The sequence below is a fragment of the Lepisosteus platostomus genome, unplaced genomic scaffold (genome assembly GCF_059453375.1).
Source record: "Lepisosteus platostomus isolate fLepPlt1 unplaced genomic scaffold, fLepPlt1.hap1 Scaffold_32_H1, whole genome shotgun sequence".
Lineage (NCBI taxonomy): Eukaryota > Metazoa > Chordata > Actinopteri > Semionotiformes > Lepisosteidae > Lepisosteus > Lepisosteus platostomus.
Genome location: NW_028291660.1, coordinates 942,668 through 967,047, shown reverse-complemented (window position 1 = coordinate 967,047; position 24,380 = coordinate 942,668). Strand labels below are relative to the sequence as shown.

Sequence of the window (24,380 nt, the reverse complement as noted above, 5' to 3'; positions counted from 1 at the left end):
GGACATCGCACAATCTCTTTTGAACGGGGACAAACGATTTCTTATGGGGCGCAGTAAGTACAGAAGATTAAAAAGCTCCACTCATGCCGACGATGCAGCATGAAGAAGCGCAACCTAACGTTTGACAGACAAAGGCCGGGCGCCGCTACGAGCAATATGAAATCAAACTGACAGCACACAGCGTTTCGCGCTTACTCAAAAGTGATCTCGACAGACGCTGTTCTCTGCATAACGCTGAAAGAGCTAAAGAGCGTTTCTGTTGAGACGTAACAAGCTCGTTTCTTTTTACCATGATGTCACCATGACAAAATCTGTCTTTAAACACCTTGCTCAGTCTCTGACGAGACTGTCAAAAATTGCTTTCGCCGATTGTATTGCAAACCGGCGGAAGCGGGGTATTGGGAAAAGTTTTCAACTAGCAATAATCGCGCCTCGGCTAAACCTCACAGGCTACGATACTGCCACTGCGCAAAGCTGATGGTTGCCAGGCAACCGCGGGGATCCTATGGAAATCGTTATCGATCGTCTCATGGCATGTCGTTGCTGTAACGCTTCATATTTGTCCTCTTCTTCATCTAGCTTGAGGTTTTGAAGAATTTCATGACAGACAAGGGCTCCGTCGGGAACAAAGGGCGTTGTGAGAAAACCGTTGCTTATTTTCAGCAGCAGAAATACAACCCTTTAAATACAAGATGACAGAACAATGACGAAGGGCATGCCGGGAGGAACTCATGCACTACAGAGGAAAGGGGGCGGGCACGTACAGTTCACATTCAAGCCACAAGTACTCTTCTCGGATGTTGCACAAACAAATCCTAACGTCTTGAAAGCATTGCAGCATGTTTGTGTCCCACTTCCCGTGGCTGCAGGACGACTGACACGAACGGACAAACACAATCTGTGGCGTTTAGCGTGACATAGTCTTGCAGGCATCGTGCTGTCTCACTGCAATACTATACCGCTGGAGGAAACAGTCCATCTGGCCATGAAACTCATTTAAACGTCTAGCTACAGCAACTAACTATATCATGATTTATTCAGGATGTGTGGAATCAGCACGTCCCGGAGACAGCTTCCGAAATCGTGAGCATTCTCTGGTGGTAGGGGCGTTCAAGATGGCGCTCAGGTGGGAGGTAAAGTTTAGTGGTTGAGGAGTTTTTTTGAGTTTTTCATGACCTGAATGTTAATTTTTGCTTTTTTTGACTACAGAAAAATAAAGACTTAACACTACTTGTTTAAACTTCAGTTATAATTGAAAGAAAAAAAAACGATTTTTTTTAGGTTTAAGAATTTCGATATGAGTAACACTGGGAAAAGAAAAGAGAGTGCTGGGTCCTCGAAGGAGAAATCTAAGATACCTCAATCGTATATGTATAGCACTACAAGAAAATCGATGGAACTACAGGGAAAAGTGAAGCAGCTGGAGGGGACGTGGAAAGAGTGCTGGAGATGCGCTCGTACGGTAGAGCCGGAGTCCCTGCCCAGCACCCCTGTGAAAACCCCGGCGGCCAAGAGAGGAAGGGGTGACCTGACGCTGGAGGAGCTCCAAACCAACATCTTTAACATGATGGGTGAGCTGAAGGAAATGATTCGATTTAATACAGTAGCAATCGAAAGTCTTAAAAAGTCCATGGACTGTGTGTTTAAAGAGGTTGAAGACTTAAAGAGTGAAGTAAAAGTTCTTAAACAAGTAAATACCGAACAAGAAAAGCATATTAAAGAACTTGAATTGAAAGTGAACGATGTAGATAGATACTGTCGACGATGGAATTTAAAATTATTTGGAGTTAAAGAGGAACGTGATAAGGACCTTGTTGCAACAGTGAAGGGTATCTGTAAAAGGACCCTGCCGGACCAGGAGGACGTAATATCGGCCATTGACTTTGTTCACAGGCTCGGGAGAGCGAACATGTCTGGGCAAGTGCGCCCCAGATCGATTATAATACAGTTCACCAAGAGGACGGCGAGGGACATGCTGTGGCGAGCGGCGAGGGGGAATGAGTATTTGAATGGGAACAAACTGAGGTTTGCAGAGGAACTGTCTGCCGCGGGCAGGAGCACCAGGAACCAGCTGTGGCCCCAGGTTGAAGCTGCCAGAAGAGAGGGGAGGAGAGCCTACTTTGTGGGAGCGAGGGCCTTTGTGGACGGGAAGGAGATTTGCTCTCAGTGACTGCTCAGTTAATGATTATGTTTGGTTTTATTTGTTATACCAGTATATACTAGTGTTTCTTTAGTGTTAGTTTGGAATGCTGTAGTTAAGTGTTAAGGACTGTTATAGTTCTGGTTCTTTGAAAAACTCAATAGTTTAGACAGTCTTAGAGTTAGTTATTTGCTTTTGTGTATGTCTTTTTCATGAATGCCAGAGGTACTCGAAATGTTGTTAAAAGAAAAACGTTTTTTTTGTTTTGTAAAAAACTGTGCTGAGTTTTATTTTTTTACAGGAAACGCATGCATGTTGAAACTAAAGTTTATAATTGAGAAATATTAAAGCAAGGAAAATATGATACGTGTAAAATATACAATTTGATCACATAATTACTTAATTACCTCTGGTAGTTAAATGTTTTTTTTTTCTGCTGCGTTTTTTTTCTCTTGTACATGACTCTGATCCTCTTGTTGTATTTGTATTTGTAAATTCTACATGTTTAATAAAAATAAAAAAAAAGCATTATAATCAAGTGCAGAAGCTGAGGGCTTTTGTTTTGTTTCGTTTTCCATGGCGTTCGTAAGCACGCAAATCAAAGGCAATTCTTGCGTCTAACACGAATGTAAATGCTTTTGAAAGTGCAGTGCAGGGAATGCGCCCTGCCCTACAAATAAAACAGGTCTACGGATCTGAAACCTGCTCCACGGAAAACAGTTCTGTTGCGCTTTTGATCAAAGGGAGATTCTCTGTTCTTACTTTTTGATGACATAACACCCAAAGGGGCTTCTTTGGAGCTGGATTCCAACCAACATCCTAAAGTTTCTTGGCGGTATCCTTTACAGTCCTCTGTTCGGTCGACAAGGAACAGAAGGGGGCAGCTTTCCTCAACATACAGCGCAATGTACTGTAGTGTTCCCCTTCATTGAATTCGCAGTTCTGCATCAGACCTCTAACTCGTTTCCTTAGCTTGGATTTAAGCCACGAAGCAGGCTTCTACTGTATAAACGTCTAGAGGAATCACAAACTATTTGAGAGGCCATCATCCCAGGGGGAACTGACAAAGTCTATCCCTAAACACCTAGCGCAGTCTCTCGAGAGACTGTCAAAAATCGCTTTCTCCGTTTGTGCTGCAAGTAAGTGAAAACGCGGTCTCAACCCAGAGCCACTTGGCAGCAGCGGCACGTAAATACTGTTACTGCCACTGCTCGATACCGACGTTAGCTTACTATACCATGTTCAGCCACCGCTAGAAAATGTAAGGCTCTAGTACTGGAGCAAACAAAGGGAGGGCCAACGTCGAACGGGCACACGTAGAGAGCAACGAAGATGGGACTCAAACCCATGCGTGCAGAGCACAATGGATTAGCAGTCCATCGCCTTAACCACTCAGCCACCTCGTCGACAAAACTGAGCTGTCCAGACATGGGTTGGCGCGCTCCAGATGATCTTTTTCTTTTTTTTCCCTCGTACTCGAGGGTCCTTTTCCTGTTCCACATGCGATTTCAACATTTTCCTTGGGAGATGTCAAGCCAGCAAGCCACTGCTGTGGTTCAGTGGCCAGTGTGGAGTTCAGTGGCCCTGTTGTACACAGAAAGCACATTGAGCTCCTTGGACATGAAAAGTTCCAGATAAAAGCCATTTGTCATCCTTTCTCTTGGTGTCGATGTTGCTATTGTATGTAAAGGTGGCAACTTGCTCAGCGAGCAGGCGGAGCACACACCGAATGCAGATGTGTCTGAGTGGTGTGTCCAAGTGGCTGCAAAAGGACAAGACTCCCGGGGCACCGTGGCTTAGTTGGTTAAAGCGCTTGTCTCTTAAACAGGAGATCCTGGGTCCGAATCCCAGTGGTGCCTTCTTTGTTCTGTCTTCTCGAACAGAACTGGTCCTTACAGACAACCGCCTATGGCTAGACTTAATTAGATGCAAGTATTCATTTCCTGTCTTTAACGCGACTTGTTTTTCTTAAAATGGATGGAACTTGCAAAACATGAAATACAAACATTGCTAATCAGCGCTAGCGGCTGGCAAAAAAAAAGAAGTCAGCAATGTTTTTTTTCTTTAACCTTAACCCTGCTAATAGAGAAGAGTTAAACGACCGAGTCTATGCAGCTTAAACGGTGCTCACGTCGGGTTCTTAGCTGAAACGGTGGTAAATCACGCTCACCGCAGTCCTTAATCTTTTAAAAGGATACAAAATTGAACCTAGTCGCCACATCACATACATCCTGTTCAACGATAAAAAGGTGACATCTATCCTCGATCCAGAGTAAATCTCACGTTGAGGGCATATTTTTTTCCACTTTACCATGAGTCAGGCTCAGCTGCACAGAGGCGAGAGCAGAGCAATGAGGTCACGGGGACAGGGGAGTCACACGCTGGCGGTTTAAACACGCGGAAGAAAACTGAGGGATCCACAGTATGTGGACCCTCCGTGCGCCATCAGTCCGCACTCCGGACTCTGAATCCTGCCATCCAAGTTAAGATCTCGGCGGAACCTGAGGCGCAGTTCCTTCTTAAAACGTAATCTGGTGAGCATTTCTAGAATCGTACTTGTATAGATGCAGCCCTTAATGTGTTGCTAGGTTAAAATTGATGACTTCTTGAACTTCAGTAGGCAACTGCCCTCTTGATTTCGGATTTAATTTCTTTATTACAGGGGCGCTTTTATGAAGACAGAGTCATGTTCAGGTACTTTGCTTGATGGAGGAAGCATATTTCGGACTCTGTGATCTGCTCACCTGGAAAGGTCTGCTGTACTACTACAAGAGAGAAGTAGAGTCTGGAAGAATGGACAATTTTATGATGCTTTGGAAGATAATGTTTTTTTTTCTTTGAAATCGAAATGAATCAGAATATCAGTGCAAAAGACAAACTCTTGGTTTGGTTTAAAGAGATATGGTTTTAAAACAGACAAAATGTAGAAAACAGGTGTTTCTCACTTTTGGAAAAGAATGGACCGGGGGTAATATTTTACTAGTTGCAGTGCTGATCTCACTGGGTTACAGTCCTGCAGTGTCACACCAGGGCCAGTGGTGCAATGGATAACGCGTCTGACTACGGCTCAGGAGATTGCAGGTTCGACTCCTGCCTGGCTCGGGTCGTTTTTAAACGCATCGGGCTACTCCCTAAGTAGTCTGTGCTACTTACTGCATTGTAATCGAACCCAGTAAGAGATTTCCTTCATGTAAATGAACTGCACCTGACAGCTTTAGAAAAACACCTGGGCTCAGTACGGTGCTGAGAGCTCAGCGTTGCTGTTCTAATTAGCACGCACTGCATCGACTATGAGCCCGAACTTTTCAATTATTCCGATCAGTAAGTCAACACGTAGTCCACATGAACGGTAGAAATATTCTCTTGTCTGTCTCTTGTTTGTATAGAACTGAATGTCCCTGACAATGTACTGTTAGTTTTAATTGAAGAACGGCATTTGTGTTCAAATATACCAGACAAGTTTATGTAACTGCTCATGCGACACTCAGTTGTAATTAGTCAAGAAATAAAGTCGAACAACAGCTGCGAGTTTGATTGTGAACGTATGAGATTGCAGCGCTTTTTACTTCCATTGACAAATGATAGATATTCGAAGAGAGATCCTTCAGACCAGCAAGCAAACCCACGGCTATTTCGGTTTTCTATCTAGGCAACGTTGGTGTCTGCAATAGCATACATGAAAGCGTGATGCAGGGTGAGCGCCCCCCCACCGGCACCATTAACACCGCTTCCAGCTGGAAACTTTGTTTTTCCCTGTAGCTCACCCTCATCCGGGTACTGACCTGGCTAACAAATGCTTTGCTTCAGTGGGTTTTCAGTTGCGAGTTGCAAGGGGATGCAAGTGATGGAGCCGCTCGCTGCAAAAGCTACTGCTTTGGCTGGGAATCGAACCAGAGCCTCCCACATGGTAAGCGAGAATTCTACCACTGAACCACCAATGCTCAGTACCCAGGCCTTCAAAAAAGACGCTTTTTTGGTGCTCTGTTAAAAAAGCGTCGACATTACCTCTTTCAAAAGGCTTCACTTTCCTAGTCACATTACAAGGCTCATTGAACCCGGGCTGTTTCCTCCAGCGGTATAGTATTGCAGTTAGACAGCACGATGCCTGCAAGACTATGTCACGCTCTGACGAGACTGTCAAAAATTGCTTTCGCCGATTGTATTGCAAACCGGCGGAAGCTGGGTATTGGGAAAAGTTTTCAACTAGCAATAATCGCGCCTCGGCTAAACCTCACAGGCTACGATACTGCCAATGCGCAAAGCTGACGGTTGCCAGGCAACCGCGGGGATCCTATGGAAATCGTCATCAATCGTCTCATGGCATGTCGTTGCTGTAACGCTTCATATTTGTCGTCTTCTTCTAGCTTGAGGTTTTGAAGAATGTCATGACAGACAAGGGCTCCGTCGGGAACAAAGGGCGTTGTGAGAAAACCGTTGCTTATTTTCAGCAGCAGAAATACAACCCTTTAAATACAAGATGACAGAATAATGACGAAGGGCATGCCGGGAGGAACTCATGCACTACAGAGGAAAGGGGGTGGGCACGTACAGTTCACATTCAAGCCACAAGTACTCTTCTCGGATGTTGCACAAACAAATCCTAACGTCCTGAAAGCATTGCAGCATGTTTGTGTCCCACTTCCCGTGGCTGCAGGACGACTGACACGAAGGGACAAACACAATCTGTGGCGTTTAGCGTGACATAGTCTTGCAGGCATCGTGCTGTCTCACTGCAATACTATACCGCTGGAGGAAACAGCCCGGGTTCGATGAGCATTGGAATGTGACTAGGAAAGTGAAGCCTTTTGAAAGAGGTAAAGCACTGCACAACGGAACTGAGGGAGAATCTTACAGGGGATTCTGAGCGGTGTCTGCATACACGCAGTCCGATACGGGTGCTGAAAGCTTGAGCTACTCTCAATGTCATGCTGCCTTTCCTCGGAGTAAATCTGTTACATTGAAAGAATGCTTCTGGCAGGTTCAAAAAGGGACCTTTGTTAATTGGAGAAATCAATGATTTCGAATGAATTCTGTATGCGTTAAAAGACAGCTATACACAGAAAACATGCAGGACACTGCTCATGATGTTTCCCGAGCCGAAACACAGTGCGTTTTTCCAAGCCATCTGACAAAGCCCGCCCACTGAAAACTGCAGCAGATCGTGTAAAGACGTTCAACTTTGTAACTACTGCACGCACAGGAAGCAGAATAAATTCCTCTTTTCAAACTGTCAAAGGTTTGCTTTGCGAACGCTGCAGGACATCGCACAATCTCTTTTGAACGGGGACAAACAATTTCTTATGGGGCGCAGTAAGTACAGACGTTTAAAAAGCTCCACTCATGCCGACGATGCAGCATGAAGAAGCGCAACCTAACGTTTGACAGACAAAGGCCGGGCGCCGCTATGAGCAATATGAAATCAAACTGACAGCACACGGCGTTTCGCGCTGACTCAAAAGTGATCTCGACAGACGCTGTTCTCTGCATAACGCTGAAAGAGCTAAAGAGCGTTTCTGTTGAGACGTAACAAGCTTGTTTCTTTCTACCATGATGTTACCATGACAAAATCTGTCTTTAAACACCTTGCTCAGTCTCTGACGAGACTGTCAAAAATTGCTTTCGCCGATTGTATTGCAAACCGGCGGAAGCGGGGTATTGGGAAAAGTTTTCAACTAGCAATAATCGCGCCTTGGCTAAACCTCACAGGCTACGATACTGCCACTGCGCAAAGCTGACGGTTGCCAGGCAACCGCGGGGATCCTATGGAAATCGTTGTCAATCGTCTCATGGCATGTCGTTGCTGTAACGCTTCATATTTGCGGCCGGACACTTCCCGCCTCCCAAAGAAAAGAGCGCCAATCAGACAGGCGGAGACCGAGGACTCGCAGAGCAGACGGCCACAGTCGCCGTAATAAGAGCGATTGTGAGCGGTTTTGTTTTCTCTCTTTGACCAGCCCAGCTGCGCCCCACCCGAAGGCAGGGAAGCACAAAAATTGTATGGAACTCATTCATGCTCCTCTCCATGGAAATCTTTAGTAAAAGGCAAAAGATTTGTACGAGATGAAGAGAAACCAGAGTGCGTGGCTGGACAGCTGCAGGAGCCCAGGCCGCCTTCAAGGCCTCTGCCCTGCCGGTCGTGGTTGGTAATGCACCTGGCCTTACAAACGAGCCAGTGGGGCCCGTTCAGCTCCGGGCTCATCGCCTGCGGCTCTCGGCTTACCTGGCAGGGGAGATACCTTGATCAGCCTGTAGTTGGAGTAGTTGGATTGTTTTCTTGTTTTGTGGAAGCAGTGTTTGTTTTGCAGTTTGAGATGGCAACCTTTGGATCCCGCAAGAATGCTGTACGTTTTGAGCTTTTGGGTGACCTCTTCATAGATAGATAGATAGATAGATACTTTATTGATCCCGTGAGGGAAATTGCAGTGCAACAGCAGCTTAACACACACAACACAGCCACAGTGTAGCGAATTATATACTAATAGTACAATACATACAATACAATACAAGAGTTACTCACAGTCCGGACACACAAGAGGAAACTAGAACAGAACAGTACACAGAAAATCGTATCACACGTATGAATATAAATATAGATGTAACCATAGATATAAATATAAATATAAATGTATTGCACAGGTCCCTGGCATATATTGCACAAAAGTGGTTGTAAACGGGAAAAAGAAAAAGAAAAAGAAAGAGAACAGATGTAGCAGTATATGTGTATATGCGTTTAGTCCAGAAACAGGTCACTGTCGCTGTTGCCTCTGCCAAGACGCAAGGTGGATGCGTTGTACAGTCTTATGGCAGACGGCAAGAATGACCTCCTGTAGCGCTCCCTGTCGCACCGTGGGTGAATCAGTCTATTGCTGAACATGCTCTTCATTCCTGCAAGCCTGTCATAGAGGGGATGGGAGAAGTTGTCCATGATGGCCTCCAGTTTGGACATCATTCTCCTCTCAGCCACTACCTCCAAGGGGTCCAGGTCAGACCCAATGACAGAGCTCGCTCTCCTGATGAGCTTGTTCAGCCTTTTGGAATCTACTGCTCTAATCCCAGAGCCCCAGCACACCACTGCGTAGAAAATGGCACTCGCTACCACCGACTGATAAAACATGTGTAGCATCTTACTACACACATTGAAGGACCTGAGCCTCCTCAAGAAGTAAAGTCGGCTCTGTCCGTTCTTATAGATGGCCTCGATGTTCTTAGACCATTCCAGTCTATCGTCGATGTGCACTCCCAGGTACTTGTACGAGTCCACCATCTCCACGCCACTCCCATGGATGTAGACAGGAGTAGGTTTGACCTTTTTCCTCCTGAAATCTACCACCAGTTCCTTTGTCTTTGTAACATTCAGTTCCAAGTGGTTCACCCCACACCACTCCACAAAGCTGCTGACCAGTCCTCTGTACTCCTCCTCCTGCTCACCCTTGATACACCCCACAATCGCAGAGTCATCTGAGAACTTTTGCAGGTGGCATGACTTTGAGTTGTACTTAAAGTCCGAAGTATAGAGGGTGAAGAGGAATGGAGAAAGAACTGTCCCTTGAGGTGCCCCTGTGTTACTCACTACCAGTTCAGACACGCAGTTCTGAAGTCTCACAGACTGTGGTCTGCCCGTCAGGTAGTCAGTGATCCACGAGGTCATGGAGGCATCGACTTGCATCTCCTCCAGCTTCCTCCTTAGAAGTAAGGGCTGGATGGTATTGAAGGCACTGGAGAAGTCGAAAAACATGATCCTTACAGTGTTGCCAGCCCTGTCCAGGTGTGAGTAGGCCCTTTGCAGCATGTAGATGATCGCATCCTCCACACCAACACTGGGCTGGTAGGCAAACTGTAGGGTGTCCAGTGATGAGCTGACCATGGGTCTCAGGTGGGATAAGACCAGTCTCTCCAGTGTCTTCATGATGTGAGAAGTCAGTGCAACTGGTCTGTAGTCGTTGAGGACAGAGGGGCGCCCTTTCTTTGGTACCGGGACCAGGCATGATGTCTTCCAGAGCACCGGGACTCTCTCCAAGCGCAGGCTCAGGTTGAACAGTCGCTGGAGCACTCCGCTCAGCTGATCAGCACAGGCCCTCAGAACTCTGGGACAGATGTTATCTGGTCCTGTGGCCTTACCCCCGTGCAGCCTCTTCAGCTCCTTCTTCACCTGGTCAGCTGTGATGGTCAGCCTGGCCCGGGGGATGATGCTCATAGTGCTTTCAGTGCCGGAGGTGTTAATGGCAGAGGTGTTGGAGAGTGGCAGCTGTGGGGGATGGGTGGGTGAGCAGCCGTCGGGGGTTGTAGCTGTAGGCGGCCATGTTTGTGGGGGGATGGAGGAGGTGTTGGGCAGTTGCAGCTGTGAAGGGTTAGGGAGCGTGTGGCTGTGGGGGGATGGGTGTTGCGCCACAGAGGACCCAGAATCAAACCTGTTAAAGAACTGGTTCAACTTGTTGGCCATCTCCAGGTTCCCTTCTGTTGCAACCCCAGCCTGTTTGAAGCCAGTGATCTCTCTCATGCTGCTCCATACATCTCTCACCCTATTCCTTTGCAGCTTGTCCTCTACCTTCCTCCTGTAGGCATCCTTGCTCTCTCTTAACTTCTGCTTTAGCTCCCTCTGTACACGCTTGACCTCTTCCTTATCTCCCCTCCTAAAGGCTCTCTTCTTGTCATTCAGAAGAGCCTTCAGGTCGCTGGTGATCCAGGGTTTGTTATTTGAAAAGCAGTGTACGTCTTTGGTGGGGATGGTGTTGTCTACGCAGAAGTTAATATAGTCAGTGACACAGTCCACCATGCTGTCTATGTCCTCCCCATGTGGTTCGCACAGCACATCCCAGTTGGTGGCCTCCAAAGCACCACGTAGATCCTCCATAGCCTCCTGAGACCATCTCCTCACGGTCCTCATGGTCACAGGTTGGCGCTGGACAATAGGCTTGTATAGTGGTGTAAGCAAGACAAGGTTGTGATCTGATCTGCCAAGGGGGGGAAGGGCTGTGGAACTATATGCATCCTTAGCATTGGCATATAATAAGTCCAGTGTTTTGTTTTCCCTGGTCGGGCACTTAACAAACTGGTGGAAAGTAGGCAGAGTGGTGGAAATAGATACGTGGTTAAAGTCTCCTGAAATAGCTATAAAAGCGCTTGGGTGCTTTGTTTGTAGCCTGGCTGTGACTGTGTTTATGACGTCACACGCTACCTCTGCATTTGCCGTAGGTGGAATGTAAACAACAACAAAGATGGCGCATGTAAACTCCCGCGGCAGATAGTACGGACGCAGTCCTACGGCTACCAGTTCAATGTCCGGGTTACAGACGCGCTCCTTAACATGAATATGTCCAGGATTACACCATCTGTTGTTTACAAGCACCGCGAGCCCCCCTCCTTTCCTCTTACCGCTTTCGGTATTTCTGTCCGCCCGCACCGTCTGAAAGCCGCCGATGGTAACGTTCGAGTCCGGAATAAGTTCCTGCAGCCACGTCTCGGTGAAACACATGATACTGCATTCACGATACTCCCTCTGGCTTCTCACCAATGCTCCCAGTTCGTCCATCTTGTTCGCTAAGGACCGCACATTTCCCATGATGATCGAAGGAAGGTAGGGTTTAAATCTCCTTCTCTTCGCCTTTCGCGTCGCACCAGCCCTACAGCCTCGGCTTCTCCTCCTCAGCTCCTCCGGCACCGATGGCTTCTCTCCAGTGAGTAGAGGCGGACGCGCTAGCGCGATCAGCTGGTCCCGCGTGTAGACAATGCCTCTGTGGCTATCGGCATTGCAACTCGATAGCCACAGAGGTCCGAGTATCAGAAAAAACAAGAAAAAGTTTCTCAGCTTCCTAGTATCCATCATGTTGTGATCGCAAATCTAGTTGCCGGCAAAGGTATGAAGAAAAAACACTAACACACTAGCATTTACTAACTGAAAGAAACAAAAAGACAACAAAAAGACACGGAGCTGCTGTAGCAGGCTGCCACTAACATGGCGCCATCTTGAATTACTGGCGTATGCAGTAATTGGATCGTATGCAGTTCAGCAGAAAAGTGTTACAGAAGGAACTTGGCTTTGAACCTCGGCACTTGGATTTCATCTTCGCTCTCCCAGGTCAGAAAGCATCTGAGGTTGTTTTTGCTACCTATTCTCTGTTTGAACAATGTGTGGATGTGTTTGAGGCAAAAAGAGGGAAAGTTCCTGCCCTTGAGAAGATCATCTTGCAGCCTCTGACACGGAGAGAGAGGAAAACGGTGCATGTTGTTGTGTTCTCGGAACTGGCAAAGACGGAGGACATTCACACCTGGCTTAACCAGTACTGCATCGTCCACCATGGAACTGAGGTTAGAGATGTTGACGGTATAAAAACAGGAGCAAGGAAATTCGAGGTTTGCTTGCTACCGGACAATGTAAATGGAGGCTTAAGGCACCTGCCCTCTACAATCCGGCTGGGCGCCTGCAATGGCTATGTTTTTTATGTGGGACAACCAAAGGTGTGTCGGCGCTGTGGTGCTGTGGGACACCTGGCATCGTCCTGCACTGTGAAATGCTGCAAGACCTGTGGCAAACAGGGACATTTAGCCTCTGACTGTTCAATGCTGCCAAAGTGCAATTTATGTGGCTCGGAAGGACACGTTTTTAAGAACTGCCCTCACGCCTACGCCAATAAACTCAAAATGAGAAAGGATGAGGCAGTGCTTGTTTCAGCCAAACCGGCCCGAAAAGCCAAAGCAAACAACAAGTCAAACAAAGAACCCTTGTTGGACAAAGAGTCTCAGGCTCCAGCCAGGATCAGTCCTGCTGTGGCGCTGGGGCCGGTGGAAGAGAAATCCACTACGCCCCCACAACCGCAGACTGCACCAGACAAGCACGAGGGTTTGAAAACCCCCGAGAACAGCGAGGACCCCTCCCCCATTCCTGCTCCTCAGAACGAGGGCCAGTGTGGGGCCCCCCGGTGGAGCGGGTCCAGCGAGGAGACCCAGGATTCAGCGGAGCTGCTTTTCTCAGACTCTGCAAGTGCTACAGATGCCCTCCTCTCCTCCATCCAGTCCATCACGGAGGATCTGCAGCAGCTGGTGGGTGAGGGGGAAGAGGAGACTGGTGCATTGGCTGCACCCCTTTCCCCTCAGTGCTCCCAGGAGCTGGACTTGAGGAAAAGGAAAAATGACCCTGTTTTCTCCCCGAGCGAGGAGGAAGGAGAGCATGGCGATGGGGACAGCTGGAACCCCTCCACCCCTCCCTCTACCCCCTTCCTTGAAATGGACTCCGTGAATGCTTTTACTGCTGCCACCCTGATGAAGGCTCATTCAGAGGATGGCTGGCAGGAAATTGGTAAGAAGAAAAAGAAAAAGAAGAAGGTAACTAGTGAGACAGAAAAGACTTTAAACTCTCAGACACATATAGATGTATATATCCCACAACAGCAGGATATACATGGTCAGGGAGGAATAGCAGCTCCAGAATTGACTATTGCTTTGTCTCAGAGAGAGTGAAAGTTGTTGGGGTCACTCTTCAGCCTGTCTTCTTCTCAGATCATCAGGCTTTAGGGTGTAGAGTGGAACTCCAGGGCGGGACTGTTTTTGGCCCAGGCCTCTGGAAACTCAACACAAAGCTGCTAGAGAACGAGGGGGTAGTATCCCGCTACAAGGAGAAACTATCACAGTGGCTGTCCTTGCAGTGTCTGTACGGGTCAGTAGGAGAGTGGTGGGAGGAGGTGAAGGTGAGGACAAAGGCCTTTTTCATGGCTGAGGGAAGGAAGGCTGCTGCCAGACGGAGAGGAGTGCTAGCCAGGAAACAGAGGCAGCTGCAGCGTCTCTACACGATGCTGCACAGTGGCTTCGATGTGCTCGAGGATATCGCCCTTTTAAAAAAGGACATCCGGAGCATAGCCGAAGAAAGTAGTCGAGGAGTGCTGTTAAGAAGCAGAGTGCAGTTCTTGGAAGAAAATGAGAAGTGTACTCGCTTCTTTTTCAGGAAAGTGGTAGGCTCCAAGTCTGTCATGGAAAGTGTAGTTGATGAGGAGGGACGAGAGAGAACAGAGCCGAGTGCTATTCTCTCCTGCACCGAGGCCTTCTACTCAAGACTGTACAGCTCTACAGAGGTAAAGGATGAAGAAATTCATTTTTTTACCTCAAAGCTAGAAAACGTTTTGAGTGAAGAAGATAGGGAAGTACTTGAGAGGGATTTGACAGTAGAAGAGCTGAGACAGGCTATGGAGAGCTTACAGCAGGGGAAAACTCCGGGTGCTGACGGGCTCCCTAAAGAATTTTATTGCACCTTTTGGGATCTGCTTCAGGATCCGCTACTGCTCCTATTCGTGGAAAGCTATAAGACAGAATTGCTGCCTGACTCCTTAAGAGAAGGCACTATCTCTCTCTTGTTTAAGAAAGGAGCAAAGAATAACATAAAGAACTGGAGACCCCTCAGCCTGTTAGGCGTGGACACTAAGATCCTCTCCAAAGCCCTTTTCCTGCGCCTACAAAATGTAGTGGCCTCACTGGTAGGGAAAGAACAGACTTGTGGGATAGCAGGACGCCTGATGAGCGACAACCTGGCCTTGTTGAGGGATGTCTGTCTGTACTCAGAGGATCGCTCCCTCCCTCTGTGCATTTTAAGTGTAGACCTAGAAAAGGCCTTTGACCGGTAGGCGGTGCGTGATTGGTTGACCGACAGGGGCACTCGTGGTCCATTGGTCTGTCGTAGAAAGACTTACTGTAAACGTCTTTACTGTGCCCGTTGTAGATATTGAATTTTGCCACTGAAGGGAAATCTTAGTACCTGAGCATAAAAAGAATAGGAGCATACTGTAACGCGTGTGAAGGCCATAAACGATATTAATTTTGGAACGTAAACATACAGTATATAGCTGGTCTTGGTACTTTAAAGAAAAAAATACACACCAGTATTCCATTTCTCCCTAACCATTGTAAGCTTCGAAGTCTTTAACTAACGTGATACCGGAGTCAACAAGCATACTTTTAGAATTTGATTAAAAGGGAATATAATATGGAATCACGTATCTCAAGAAATTAATAACGATATAATTATATTCATGTTGCAAAAGAACTGCAACGGACATAAAAACTCCCTTGCTTTTAACAGAGCGTTCCATAATTTCTAACTACGAAAATGCCAGGTGAAAGGATTTGTAAACATATTTTGTTAAAGCAAGTCAGTTTTTTCCGCAACACATAAAATACATTTTTCCAAGAAAGTTTAGCCTTTGTCACTAATGAAACCACTAAATAAAGACATAAATATAGAAATCTTAAGATTTGTTTTATTTAATGTTGGTAGCAGGATGAACTGTCAGAGTGTATATTTTGTCACAAAGTTGCTGCAAGATGTTAACAGTGAAAAAGGTATTTAGAAATGAGTTATTTCAAGATGAAAAAGAAAACATACACGAAACATGGTTTCATAACGACCAGAATCGGTCTTGAGATATTTTTAACTTGATTTACAGTATTTGAGAGGTATGTCTTAACACCGATACTACAGTGCTTAAGTACTGCTCACGTATATGTTTCTAGGTTTATATTATGCATTTCATACGGTCAAATTACTTTTGAGCAACTAATAAGAAGCGCGAAACGGTATGCGTTTTAGTTTCGTTTTGTGCTGGGACCCGTGGATTGATTAGAGATATCAAGTACATACAAGTCATTTTTTAAATGTTGTAGTTCGTCTTGAAAAAATGTTACGAGTACATCATCTATCAACAATTACACAGGTTCTGTTTCCATATTGCGGATTTTGGTTAGGTATTATCAAATCCAGTGGCGCTGTGTGTTAGTTTACTGAGTCCCATGTCACATGGTCTGTGATTGAAACCTGTAAAACCGGTTTAATTCGTCACAGCCAGCACTCTTCAGGTGTGAGGGTCTTCTGCTCAGAATGAAACGCTAAAATGTTTGTGTTTATTCTAATGGTAGTGGGGGCAGGGTGTGTGGGAACAGGTTTGGTTGAAATTGCATTGGACATCTATGTTCTTCACACCTGAAACATTTTCTCTGAAAGCATTTTCTTCGCAGTTTAACCGATCTTGTTACAGCATGTTACAGTTTACTATTATTAACCATATTAATTTTAAGTGCATTAAAGTGAATGTAAAATCTTGTAAAAATATATTTTCATTGTTCAAATATACATTAAGTCTGACTATCATATAATAAGTTAAATACAAAACTAAAGATAAAATAGGGTTAAATATAATTCAAAATATTTTGCTAACAATGTTAACTGTTTATGAATAATAAAATGTATTAACTAAGGAGTAGGATGGCACAGTTGTTAGTATGTTTTTTGTTTTGTTTCTTTTTCATAAATACAACAGTAGTACCTGATGTCTCAGTGGCTTTCAAAATTAAATTATGCATGCAAACCTGTGAACTTGAAAGATAACTAAGATATCCATCCATTATATTCCATAATATCCATGAAATATATGGCGCTGAAATATGTGTGACGCAGTGGTGGCCTGACACGGTGAGGTGCCCTGGCAGCTGTGTGATGCAGTGGTGGTCGGGTATGTAGAGGTGCACTGGCAGCTGTGTGTTGTGACGCAGTGGTGGCCTGGCACGGTGAGGTGCGCTGGCAGCTGTGTGATGCAGTGGTGGTCGGGTATGTAGAGGTGCACTGGCAGCTGTGTGTTGTGACGCAGTGGTGGCCTGGCACGGTGAGGTGCGCTGGCAGCTGTGTGATGCAGTGGTGGTCGGGTATGTAGAGGTGCACTGGCAGCTGTGTGTTGTGACGCAGTGGTGGCCTGGCACGGTGAGGTGCGCTGGAGCTGTGTGATGCAGTGGTGGTCGGGTATGTAGAGGTGCACTGGCAGCTGTGTGTTGTGACGCAGTGGTGGCCTGGCACGGTGAGGTGCGCTGGAGCTGTGTGATGCAGTGGTGGTCGGGTATGTAGAGGTGCACTGGCAGCTGTGTGTTGTGACGCAGTGGTGGCCTGGCACGGTGAGGTGCGCTGGAGCTGTGTGATGCAGTGGTGGTCGGGTATGTAGAGGTGCACTGGCAGCTGTGTGTTGTGACGCAGTGGTGGCCTGGCACGGTGAGGTGCGCTGGAGCTGTGTGATGCAGTGGTGGTCGGGTATGTAGAGGTGCACTGGCAGCTGTGTGTTGTGACGCAGTGGTGGCCTGGCACGGTGAGGTGCGCTGGCAGCTGTGTGATGCAGTGGTGGTCGGGTATGTAGAGGTGCACTGGCAGCTGTGTGTTGTGACGCAGTGGTGGCCTGGCACGGTGAGGTGCGCTGGCAGCTGTGTGATGCAGTGGTGGTCGGGTATGTAGAGGTGCACTGGCAGCTGTGTGTTGTGACACAGTGGTGGCCTGGCACGGTGAGGTGCGCTGGCAGCTGTGTGATGCAGTGGTGGTCGGGTATGTAGAGGTGCACTGGCAGCTGTGTGTTGTGACGCAGTGGTGGCCTGGCACGGTGAGGTGCGCTGGCAGCTGTGTGATGCAGTGGTGGTCGGGTATGTAGAGGTGCACTGGCAGCTGTGTGTTGTGACACAGTGGTGGCCTGGCACGGTGAGGTGCGCTGGCAGCTGTGTGATGCAGTGGTGGTCGGGTATGTAGAGGTGCACTGGCAGCTGTGTGTTGTGACGCAGTGGTGGCCTGGCACGGTGAGGTGCCCTGGCAGCTGTATGATGCAGTGGTGGCCTGGCACGGTGAGGTGCGCTTGCAGCTATATGACGCAGTGGTGGCCTGGTACGGTGAGGTGCGCTGGCAGCTGTGTGATGCACAGCTCAGTTGGTTTTGTCCAACTGAGCAATCTTGCTTTCATAAAATATACCAACATTTTAATGACTGATGATTAACATGCTGTAATACACAGTTCAAAATTAAAGGCTCAAATGCTGTACATGAGAGGTTAAGCTCCCCCTGGCGGTTTTACAAGGCGACGCCGGATAGTTAGTCACGTGACACACGTGAACCGCGTGATACCCCGGTGGGCGTGTCGCGGTATGCCGCGAAATACCTCACCCATTTTGAATGGCTGCATCTGTACGTTCAGAATCAAACCCGCAGCTGTTGTTTGACTTTATTTCTTGACTAATTACAACTGAGTGTCGCACGAGCAGTTACGTAAACTTGTCTGGTATATTTGAAAACAAATGCCGTTCTTCAATTAAAACTAACAGTACATTGTCAGGGACATTCAGTTCTATAAAAACAAGAGACAGACAAGAGAATATTTCTTCCTTTCATGTGGACTACGTGTTGACTTACTGGTCGGAATAATTGAAAAGTTCGGGTTCATAGCCGATGCAGTGCGTGCTAATTAGAACAGCAACGCTGAGTTCTCAGCACCGTACTGAGCCCAGGTGTTTTTCTAAAGCTGTCAGGTGCAGTTCATTTACATGAAGGAAATCTCTTACTGGGTGCAATTACAATGCAGTAAGTAGCACAGACTACTTAGGGAGCAGCCCGGTGCGTTTAAAAATGACCTGAGCCAGACAGGAGTCGAACCTACAATCTCCTGATTCGTAATCAGACGCGTTATCCATTGCACCACTGGACCTGGTGTGACACTGCAGGACTGTAACCCAGTGAGCTCAGCCCTGCAACTAGTAAAATATTACCCCCGGTCCATTCTTTTCCAAAAGTGAGAAACACCTGTTTTCTACATGTTGTCTGTTTTAAAACCATATCTCTTTAAACCAAACCAAGAGTTTGTCTTTTGCACTGCTATTCTGATTCATTTCGATTTCAAAGAAAAAAAAAACATTACCTTCCAAAGCATCATAAAATTGTCCCTTCTTCCAGACTCTACTTCTCTCTTGTAGTAGTACAGCAGACCTTTCCAGGTGAGCAGATCACAGAGTCCGAAATGAGCTTCCTCCATCAAGCAAAGTACCTGAACATGACTCTGTCATCATAAAAGCGCCCCTGTAATAAAGAAATTAAATCCGAAATCAAGAGGGCAGTTGCCTACTGAAATACAAGAAGTCATCAATTTTAACCTAGCAACACATTAAAGGCTGCATCTATACAAGTACGATTCTAGAAATGCTCACCAGATTACGTTTTAAGAAGGAACTGTGCCTCAGGTTCCGCCGAGATCTTAACTCGGATGGCAGGATTCAGAGTCCGGAGTGCGGACTGATGGCGCACGGAGGGTCCATATACTGTGGATCCCTCAGTGATCTTCCGCGTATTCAAACCGCCAGCGTGTGACTCCCCTGTCCCCGTGACCTCATTGCTCTGCTCTCTCCTCTGTGCAGCCGAGCCCGGCTCATGGTAAAGTGAAAAAAAATATGCCCTCAACGTGAGATTTAGTCTGGAGCGAGGATAGATGTTACCTTTTTATCATTGAACAGGATGTATGTGATGTGGCGATTAGGTTCAATTTTGTATCCTCTTTAAAAGATTAAGGACTGGGGTGAGCGTGATTTACCAGCTAAGAACCCGACGTGCGCACCGTTTAAGCTGCATAGACTCGGTCGTTTAACTCTTCTCCATTAGTAGGGTTAAGGTTAAAGAAAAAAACATTGCTGACTTATTTTTTTTTTTGCCAGCCGCTAGCGCTGATTAGCAAGGTTTGTATTTCATGTTTTGCAAGTTGCATCCATTTTAAGAAAAACAAGTCGCGTTAAAGACAGGAAATGAATACTTGCATTTAATTAAGTCTAGCTGTAGGCGGTTGTCCATAATGACCAGTACTGTTCAAGAAGACAGAACAAGGAAGGCACCGCTGGGATTCGAACCCAGGATCTCCTGTTTACTAGACAGGCACTTTAACCAACTAAGCCACAGCACCCCAGGAGTGTTGTCCTTTTGCAGCCACTTGGACACACCTTTAGAAAAACATTTTGTTAACAGGCATTCTGCCTCAGCCTAAACACCTATAGCTTGCAAAGCGCATGCTATTAGACAGGCACCTCTGCAAGACCTTAAGAGTCTCTTAAACTAGTGATAGTAAGGTGTTCCCAATGGGTGATGTTCGGCTTTCAAATCATCTCTCCGTGGAAGCGCCGAGATGCAGCTGTTTAAGGCTTAGAAGCAGCTGACTGTTTCACTACCTAGCTGATCACTGTCAGTCAGGGAGCTTAGAGGTGAAAAGCCTGTCTGAGAGACAATTCGCCGTCGATCAGTTCAATATGTTCCGTACCAGCTCGGCGCACCCGAGATCATCTTGGTAGCCGTGTAGCTCAGATGAGTGAGAGCTTGTGTGTATTTACCACCGTGATTGGATGCCGGCCCTTCTCAGGTCACAGTAAACCTTCTGCTCAAAAAAAGTGAGGTAAAACCTCACTCTGCACAGTAAAACCTAAAAAAGTGAGGTTTTATTTAATCTCTGACCAAGGGAAACGTTTCATTTTTTCAAAGAAATGTTTGTTAAAAAATAAAGTCATAGTTCCATGGGATTCAATCATAGACCGTGTGACATGGAAGTCAGGAACCTAACCCACTAAAGCACTACAGAAACATTATCGACAGACAATGTACAGCGTGTACTATTCTTGTGTTGTGGTACATGAATATAATTATATCGTTATTAATTTCAAATTTATAACTTTATTAACTTTATAAATTTATTAACGTTATTAATTAATTTCACGACGCACAGACAGAGCGTGGGGAGCTGCCGCCTGCAAACACGGCTCCAGGCAGGACTCCGCTCTGCAGGAGCCGCAGAGCAGAGGAGATGGGGGCAGCTTAGCTCCTGTGCAGAGACCTGAGCTGTTGTTGCTGCGGACGCTGTCTTTTCTGCACTCGGGGTAGGAGTGAATGTTGAGTTGCCCTTAGAAATGAAGCAAAGCACTTCAACGGCACGGGTGTGTGTGTGTGCGCCCTGGTGATTCTGGGAGACAGATCGAACCTGGGCTAAAAGAGAGGGGGCTTAGCCCTCTTCCATTTGCTACTTCAAAGTTGTACAACCCATTTGTATCTGCTAGGCGGCGCAGTCGTCGTGCACAAAGAACGCTTTGAAAAGCGTCAAAGGCAAGTCATTCTGAGTTGGTCGTTTGTGTTTTCCGTTCAGACGCGAAATGCTGAAATGATCTCTCGGCTCCTCGGTTGTCATTTCTGCTCCGTAAAGGAATCACAGCACGCGTCGGCTTCCAGCACGGTGGGTCAGGACACGATGCCGGGGGGTCGGAGAGAGCGATGTCTTCCTCGTTAGTATAGGACCTGTCACCTGTCCCCACCTGTCACGCGGGAGCAAGGGGTACATCAGGACGCGCATTGAAGTGAAAGCAGGATGCGCTGCGACATGCACTGTGCAGATCCTGCCACACTAAGAGGTGAGTGGGTCTGTTCGATCACAGCGCTAGGCGAATCCCCAATCCCCTTTTGTGCGTGGCGACAAAAGAAATCTGTTTGTTTTTCGCCCGGTTTCGAACTGGGGACCTTTCGCGTGTGAGGCGAACGTGATAACCACTACACTACGGAAACTGTGGTAAGACATGCCCAGCGGCCCAGTGCTGAGCTTCGCCAATGCGATTCAGCTGCTTCCAGTGCCTTTATTGGAGTGCGCTGATGGACCGTGCTCTCTCTCCAGAGACCAGCACGCCTCTCATGGACGGAGCAGGAAAGGCGGCGTCACATTCTACAGCCCTCTCCACGCAATCGACGAAATCGGGCTACTGACGTGGAGAAAATCGCCTCTCCAGAAAGTGCAAATATCATCTTGGAGAGTATAAATCCTATTGCCGAAGGTCAGCCCTGTCTACCAGAGTAACCCTCCCACCTCCTGCAGCGATGGTCAGCTGGTCTCACACGCGAGAAGTTTCGGCTGGAAACAAGCGCCCCCTCTTCTCGCACGTTTTGCACGTTCGAGTAGTTTTAATGCGGCTCCTTCGTACACGGTGCTGATCTTTTGGAAAGCAGGAGGCAAAACTGACACGTTCCCATACCAGGAGTCGAACCAGGGCCGCCTGGGTGAAAACCAGGAATCCTAACCACTAGACCATATGGCAGCGAACAACCCTGCTGTTCCCGGCATCATGCAAGCAAACTACATAAATATGAGAAAACACGCAAGAGAGTTGTCACTCAGAGTGTCGAAGGGTCGATGTATACTGGGACTCAGTTGAAATGCAACGTCAGGACTTTTCCGTTTATGTCACACGAAGAGAGCACAGCCTTTTCCGCCCTGCCACGTGTGTATCGGTAACTCGACGTGATCGTATAGTGGTCAGTACTTTGCGTTGTGGCCGCAACAACCCTGGTTCAAATCTGGGTCACGGCAGAATAGGGGTGTTTGCTTTTACTACTTGCATGAATGAAGGCAAAAAAAAGCCAATCGATGTGAACGAACGGCGCTTTACAGAGGAGTACTGCCTGACTGGATCGTTGATGAACGACAGAGGCCACTCCGACCTCTTCTCGGGGTTTCTTCAATGACTTACTAAGGATCTTCTTCACATTCGCCCATGCAGGGGAAGCCAGTTACACCATAGCAAACGCAGGAAAGTGCATTTCATGCAGAGACCAGGAGGGACCTGTTTACACCAAGAGTGGTCGGAGTATGGAACAATGCGCCCAGCCCTGTTGCTGGAGTCGATTCTTGATTAGATCTTGGGCTCACTAAGAGGCCCCCGCTGGGTACTAATCTTTCTGTTGTTCTCGCAGGTGTTGCGCTGCTTTTGAGCCGACAGAGCTCGTCTTGGTCTGTCGGGACAGCCCAATTGCAAATGATCGGCTCCAGGTACAGAAAAAACGTGCGTTTGGTACAAGAGTGCATGAAGGCACCGGAAATACATTGGGAACAAATGACTGGTGGTTCAAGACCTCTGTGAAGTGCAGGAGCGTGCAAGAAGAGGCTGTTTGCACCCGGTCTCGAACCTGGGACCTTTCACATGTTAGGCAAACGTGATAACCACTACACTACGGAAACCTGTAGGGTTTGTTGCTGGTGTATCGCTTGCGTTTCGGGCTGAGAAAGGGACGCGTCATTTTAGGCAGGGGGCGCTGGAGAGAGGAACAAAGGGAGCGATGAAACAAAATGCCGAAACCCGGGATCGAGCCAAGGACCTTTAGAACATACTCTCACGAATCGTTAGAATATGTGCGTTTGATCATCAATTGCGTAACAACCACATTCGTTCGACTTGAGCCATCAAGCTCATAGTTTTCAAATCTTGAAAGCTGTCATTGAGCACATCATAGTCTGCAGTACGCCCCGTAACTTGCGTACTTCAACAGAAAGAAGAGCAGACAGCTCCATAAATATGCGAGGCGCAGAGAGTGCAAGGCGAGCCGCACACGTTTCGGTGGCTGAGAGAGGGCAGTTTTTGCTTCTGCATTTCCCAAGTAAGGACGCATGACAACAAGCGATCGCGGTGCTCATTTACGACATAGTGGTGATGAGTTTTCAGTACGTGTTCTTTTGAACGAGCAATGAGGTTGCTGCCTTGGACAGCTGACTGCACGCTCTCATTGTGCCACGTGATGAGTATTCACCAGGCTCGTTCAGTCATTAGTCACATTCCATTGTTTGCCATAAGCAGATGCTGCAAGGTGATGTGGATATCAGTTCCCAGTCTTGTGGACGAGGACAGAAAGAGCACACAAGGGCTCAGCCGGGAGTTGAACCCGGGACCTCCCACACCCTAAGCGAGAATCATACCCCTAAACCAATGAGCCACAGCAGCACTTTCTATTTTATCCTGTCAGCGAGCTTGAGGATGGGGGAGAGGCGTCATTCGCTCGTCCAGTCAGACCTTCATCAATAAGTCAAGAAAGCCGCAATTACACGACTGCCTTGCAGACGAAGGGCAGTGAACTGCACCCGGTAAGAGGGGAACAAGCGGCACTAGGCGACACTGAGGCATGAGCCCCAGCGAGGGGGGTTAGCTTGCATGGTACAGCGCTCGCTTTGCATGCGAGAGGTAGCGGGATCGTTTCCCACGTCCTCCAGGTGTGTGCTTAGAGCTTGATGTGCCGAAAGGTGTCCTTTAGCCTGTGGTCACACCTTGCATGGAGAGCGTCATGCAGCTGTCAATCATTTCGCAGCCACGCCCCCTCTTCATCTTCTCTCTGCCTTAAGCGTCTCCGCCACTCTCTCTTGACATTTCATGTCAGCATGTCAGAAGTCCGAGTGACGTTTTTAATGGCTGAGTGAGGGCACGATGCTGAAGCAGAGAGGCCACTTCAGCCAGAGAGACTTGTGCTAGGTGAGATCTGAAAAACGGACTCGCAACAGAAACAGACCAAAAAAGTATCGGTGAGATCAAAAGGCAAATGCAACATCCAGCAGAGGGCGTCTAAAGATTAGGGAACGGGCGACTGAAATCCATATGAGGCAAACTTTCCGGCTGTGCACTGCAGCTG

The 24,380-nt window shown here is 47.4% G+C and overlaps 9 non-coding genes across 9 annotated transcripts; 2 read left to right on the top strand and 7 right to left on the bottom strand.

Moving 5' to 3' along the window:
* Positions 1 to 334: 334 nt before the first annotated feature.
* Positions 335 to 476, bottom strand: LOC148634598 (U4 spliceosomal RNA). Its single transcript, XR_015933579.1, has one exon. It is a non-coding gene; the product is annotated as a U4 spliceosomal RNA (small nuclear RNA).
* A 2,988-nt stretch (positions 477 to 3,464) lies between these two features.
* On the bottom strand, positions 3,465 to 3,546 carry trnas-gcu (transfer RNA serine (anticodon GCU)). The gene has a single exon. It is a non-coding gene; the product is annotated as a tRNA-Ser (tRNA).
* Positions 3,547 to 3,925: 379 nt separating this feature from the next.
* Positions 3,926 to 3,999, top strand: trnak-cuu (transfer RNA lysine (anticodon CUU)). The gene has a single exon. It is a non-coding gene; the product is annotated as a tRNA-Lys (tRNA).
* A 1,170-nt stretch (positions 4,000 to 5,169) lies between these two features.
* Positions 5,170 to 5,242, top strand: trnar-acg (transfer RNA arginine (anticodon ACG)). The gene has a single exon. It is a non-coding gene; the product is annotated as a tRNA-Arg (tRNA).
* A 1,020-nt stretch (positions 5,243 to 6,262) lies between these two features.
* LOC148634594 (U4 spliceosomal RNA) lies at positions 6,263 to 6,404 on the bottom strand. Its single transcript, XR_015933612.1, has one exon. It is a non-coding gene; the product is annotated as a U4 spliceosomal RNA (small nuclear RNA).
* A 1,327-nt stretch (positions 6,405 to 7,731) lies between these two features.
* LOC148634593 (U4 spliceosomal RNA) lies at positions 7,732 to 7,873 on the bottom strand. Its single transcript, XR_015933596.1, has one exon. It is a non-coding gene; the product is annotated as a U4 spliceosomal RNA (small nuclear RNA).
* Positions 7,874 to 8,103: 230 nt separating this feature from the next.
* On the bottom strand, positions 8,104 to 8,220 carry LOC148634592 (U5 spliceosomal RNA). Its single transcript, XR_015933532.1, has one exon. It is a non-coding gene; the product is annotated as a U5 spliceosomal RNA (small nuclear RNA).
* Positions 8,221 to 19,789: 11,569 nt separating this feature from the next.
* On the bottom strand, positions 19,790 to 19,863 carry trnat-agu (transfer RNA threonine (anticodon AGU)). The gene has a single exon. It is a non-coding gene; the product is annotated as a tRNA-Thr (tRNA).
* Positions 19,864 to 21,952: 2,089 nt separating this feature from the next.
* trnae-uuc (transfer RNA glutamic acid (anticodon UUC)) lies at positions 21,953 to 22,024 on the bottom strand. Its single transcript has one exon. It is a non-coding gene; the product is annotated as a tRNA-Glu (tRNA).
* Between the last annotated feature and the right edge of the window lie 2,356 nt (positions 22,025 to 24,380).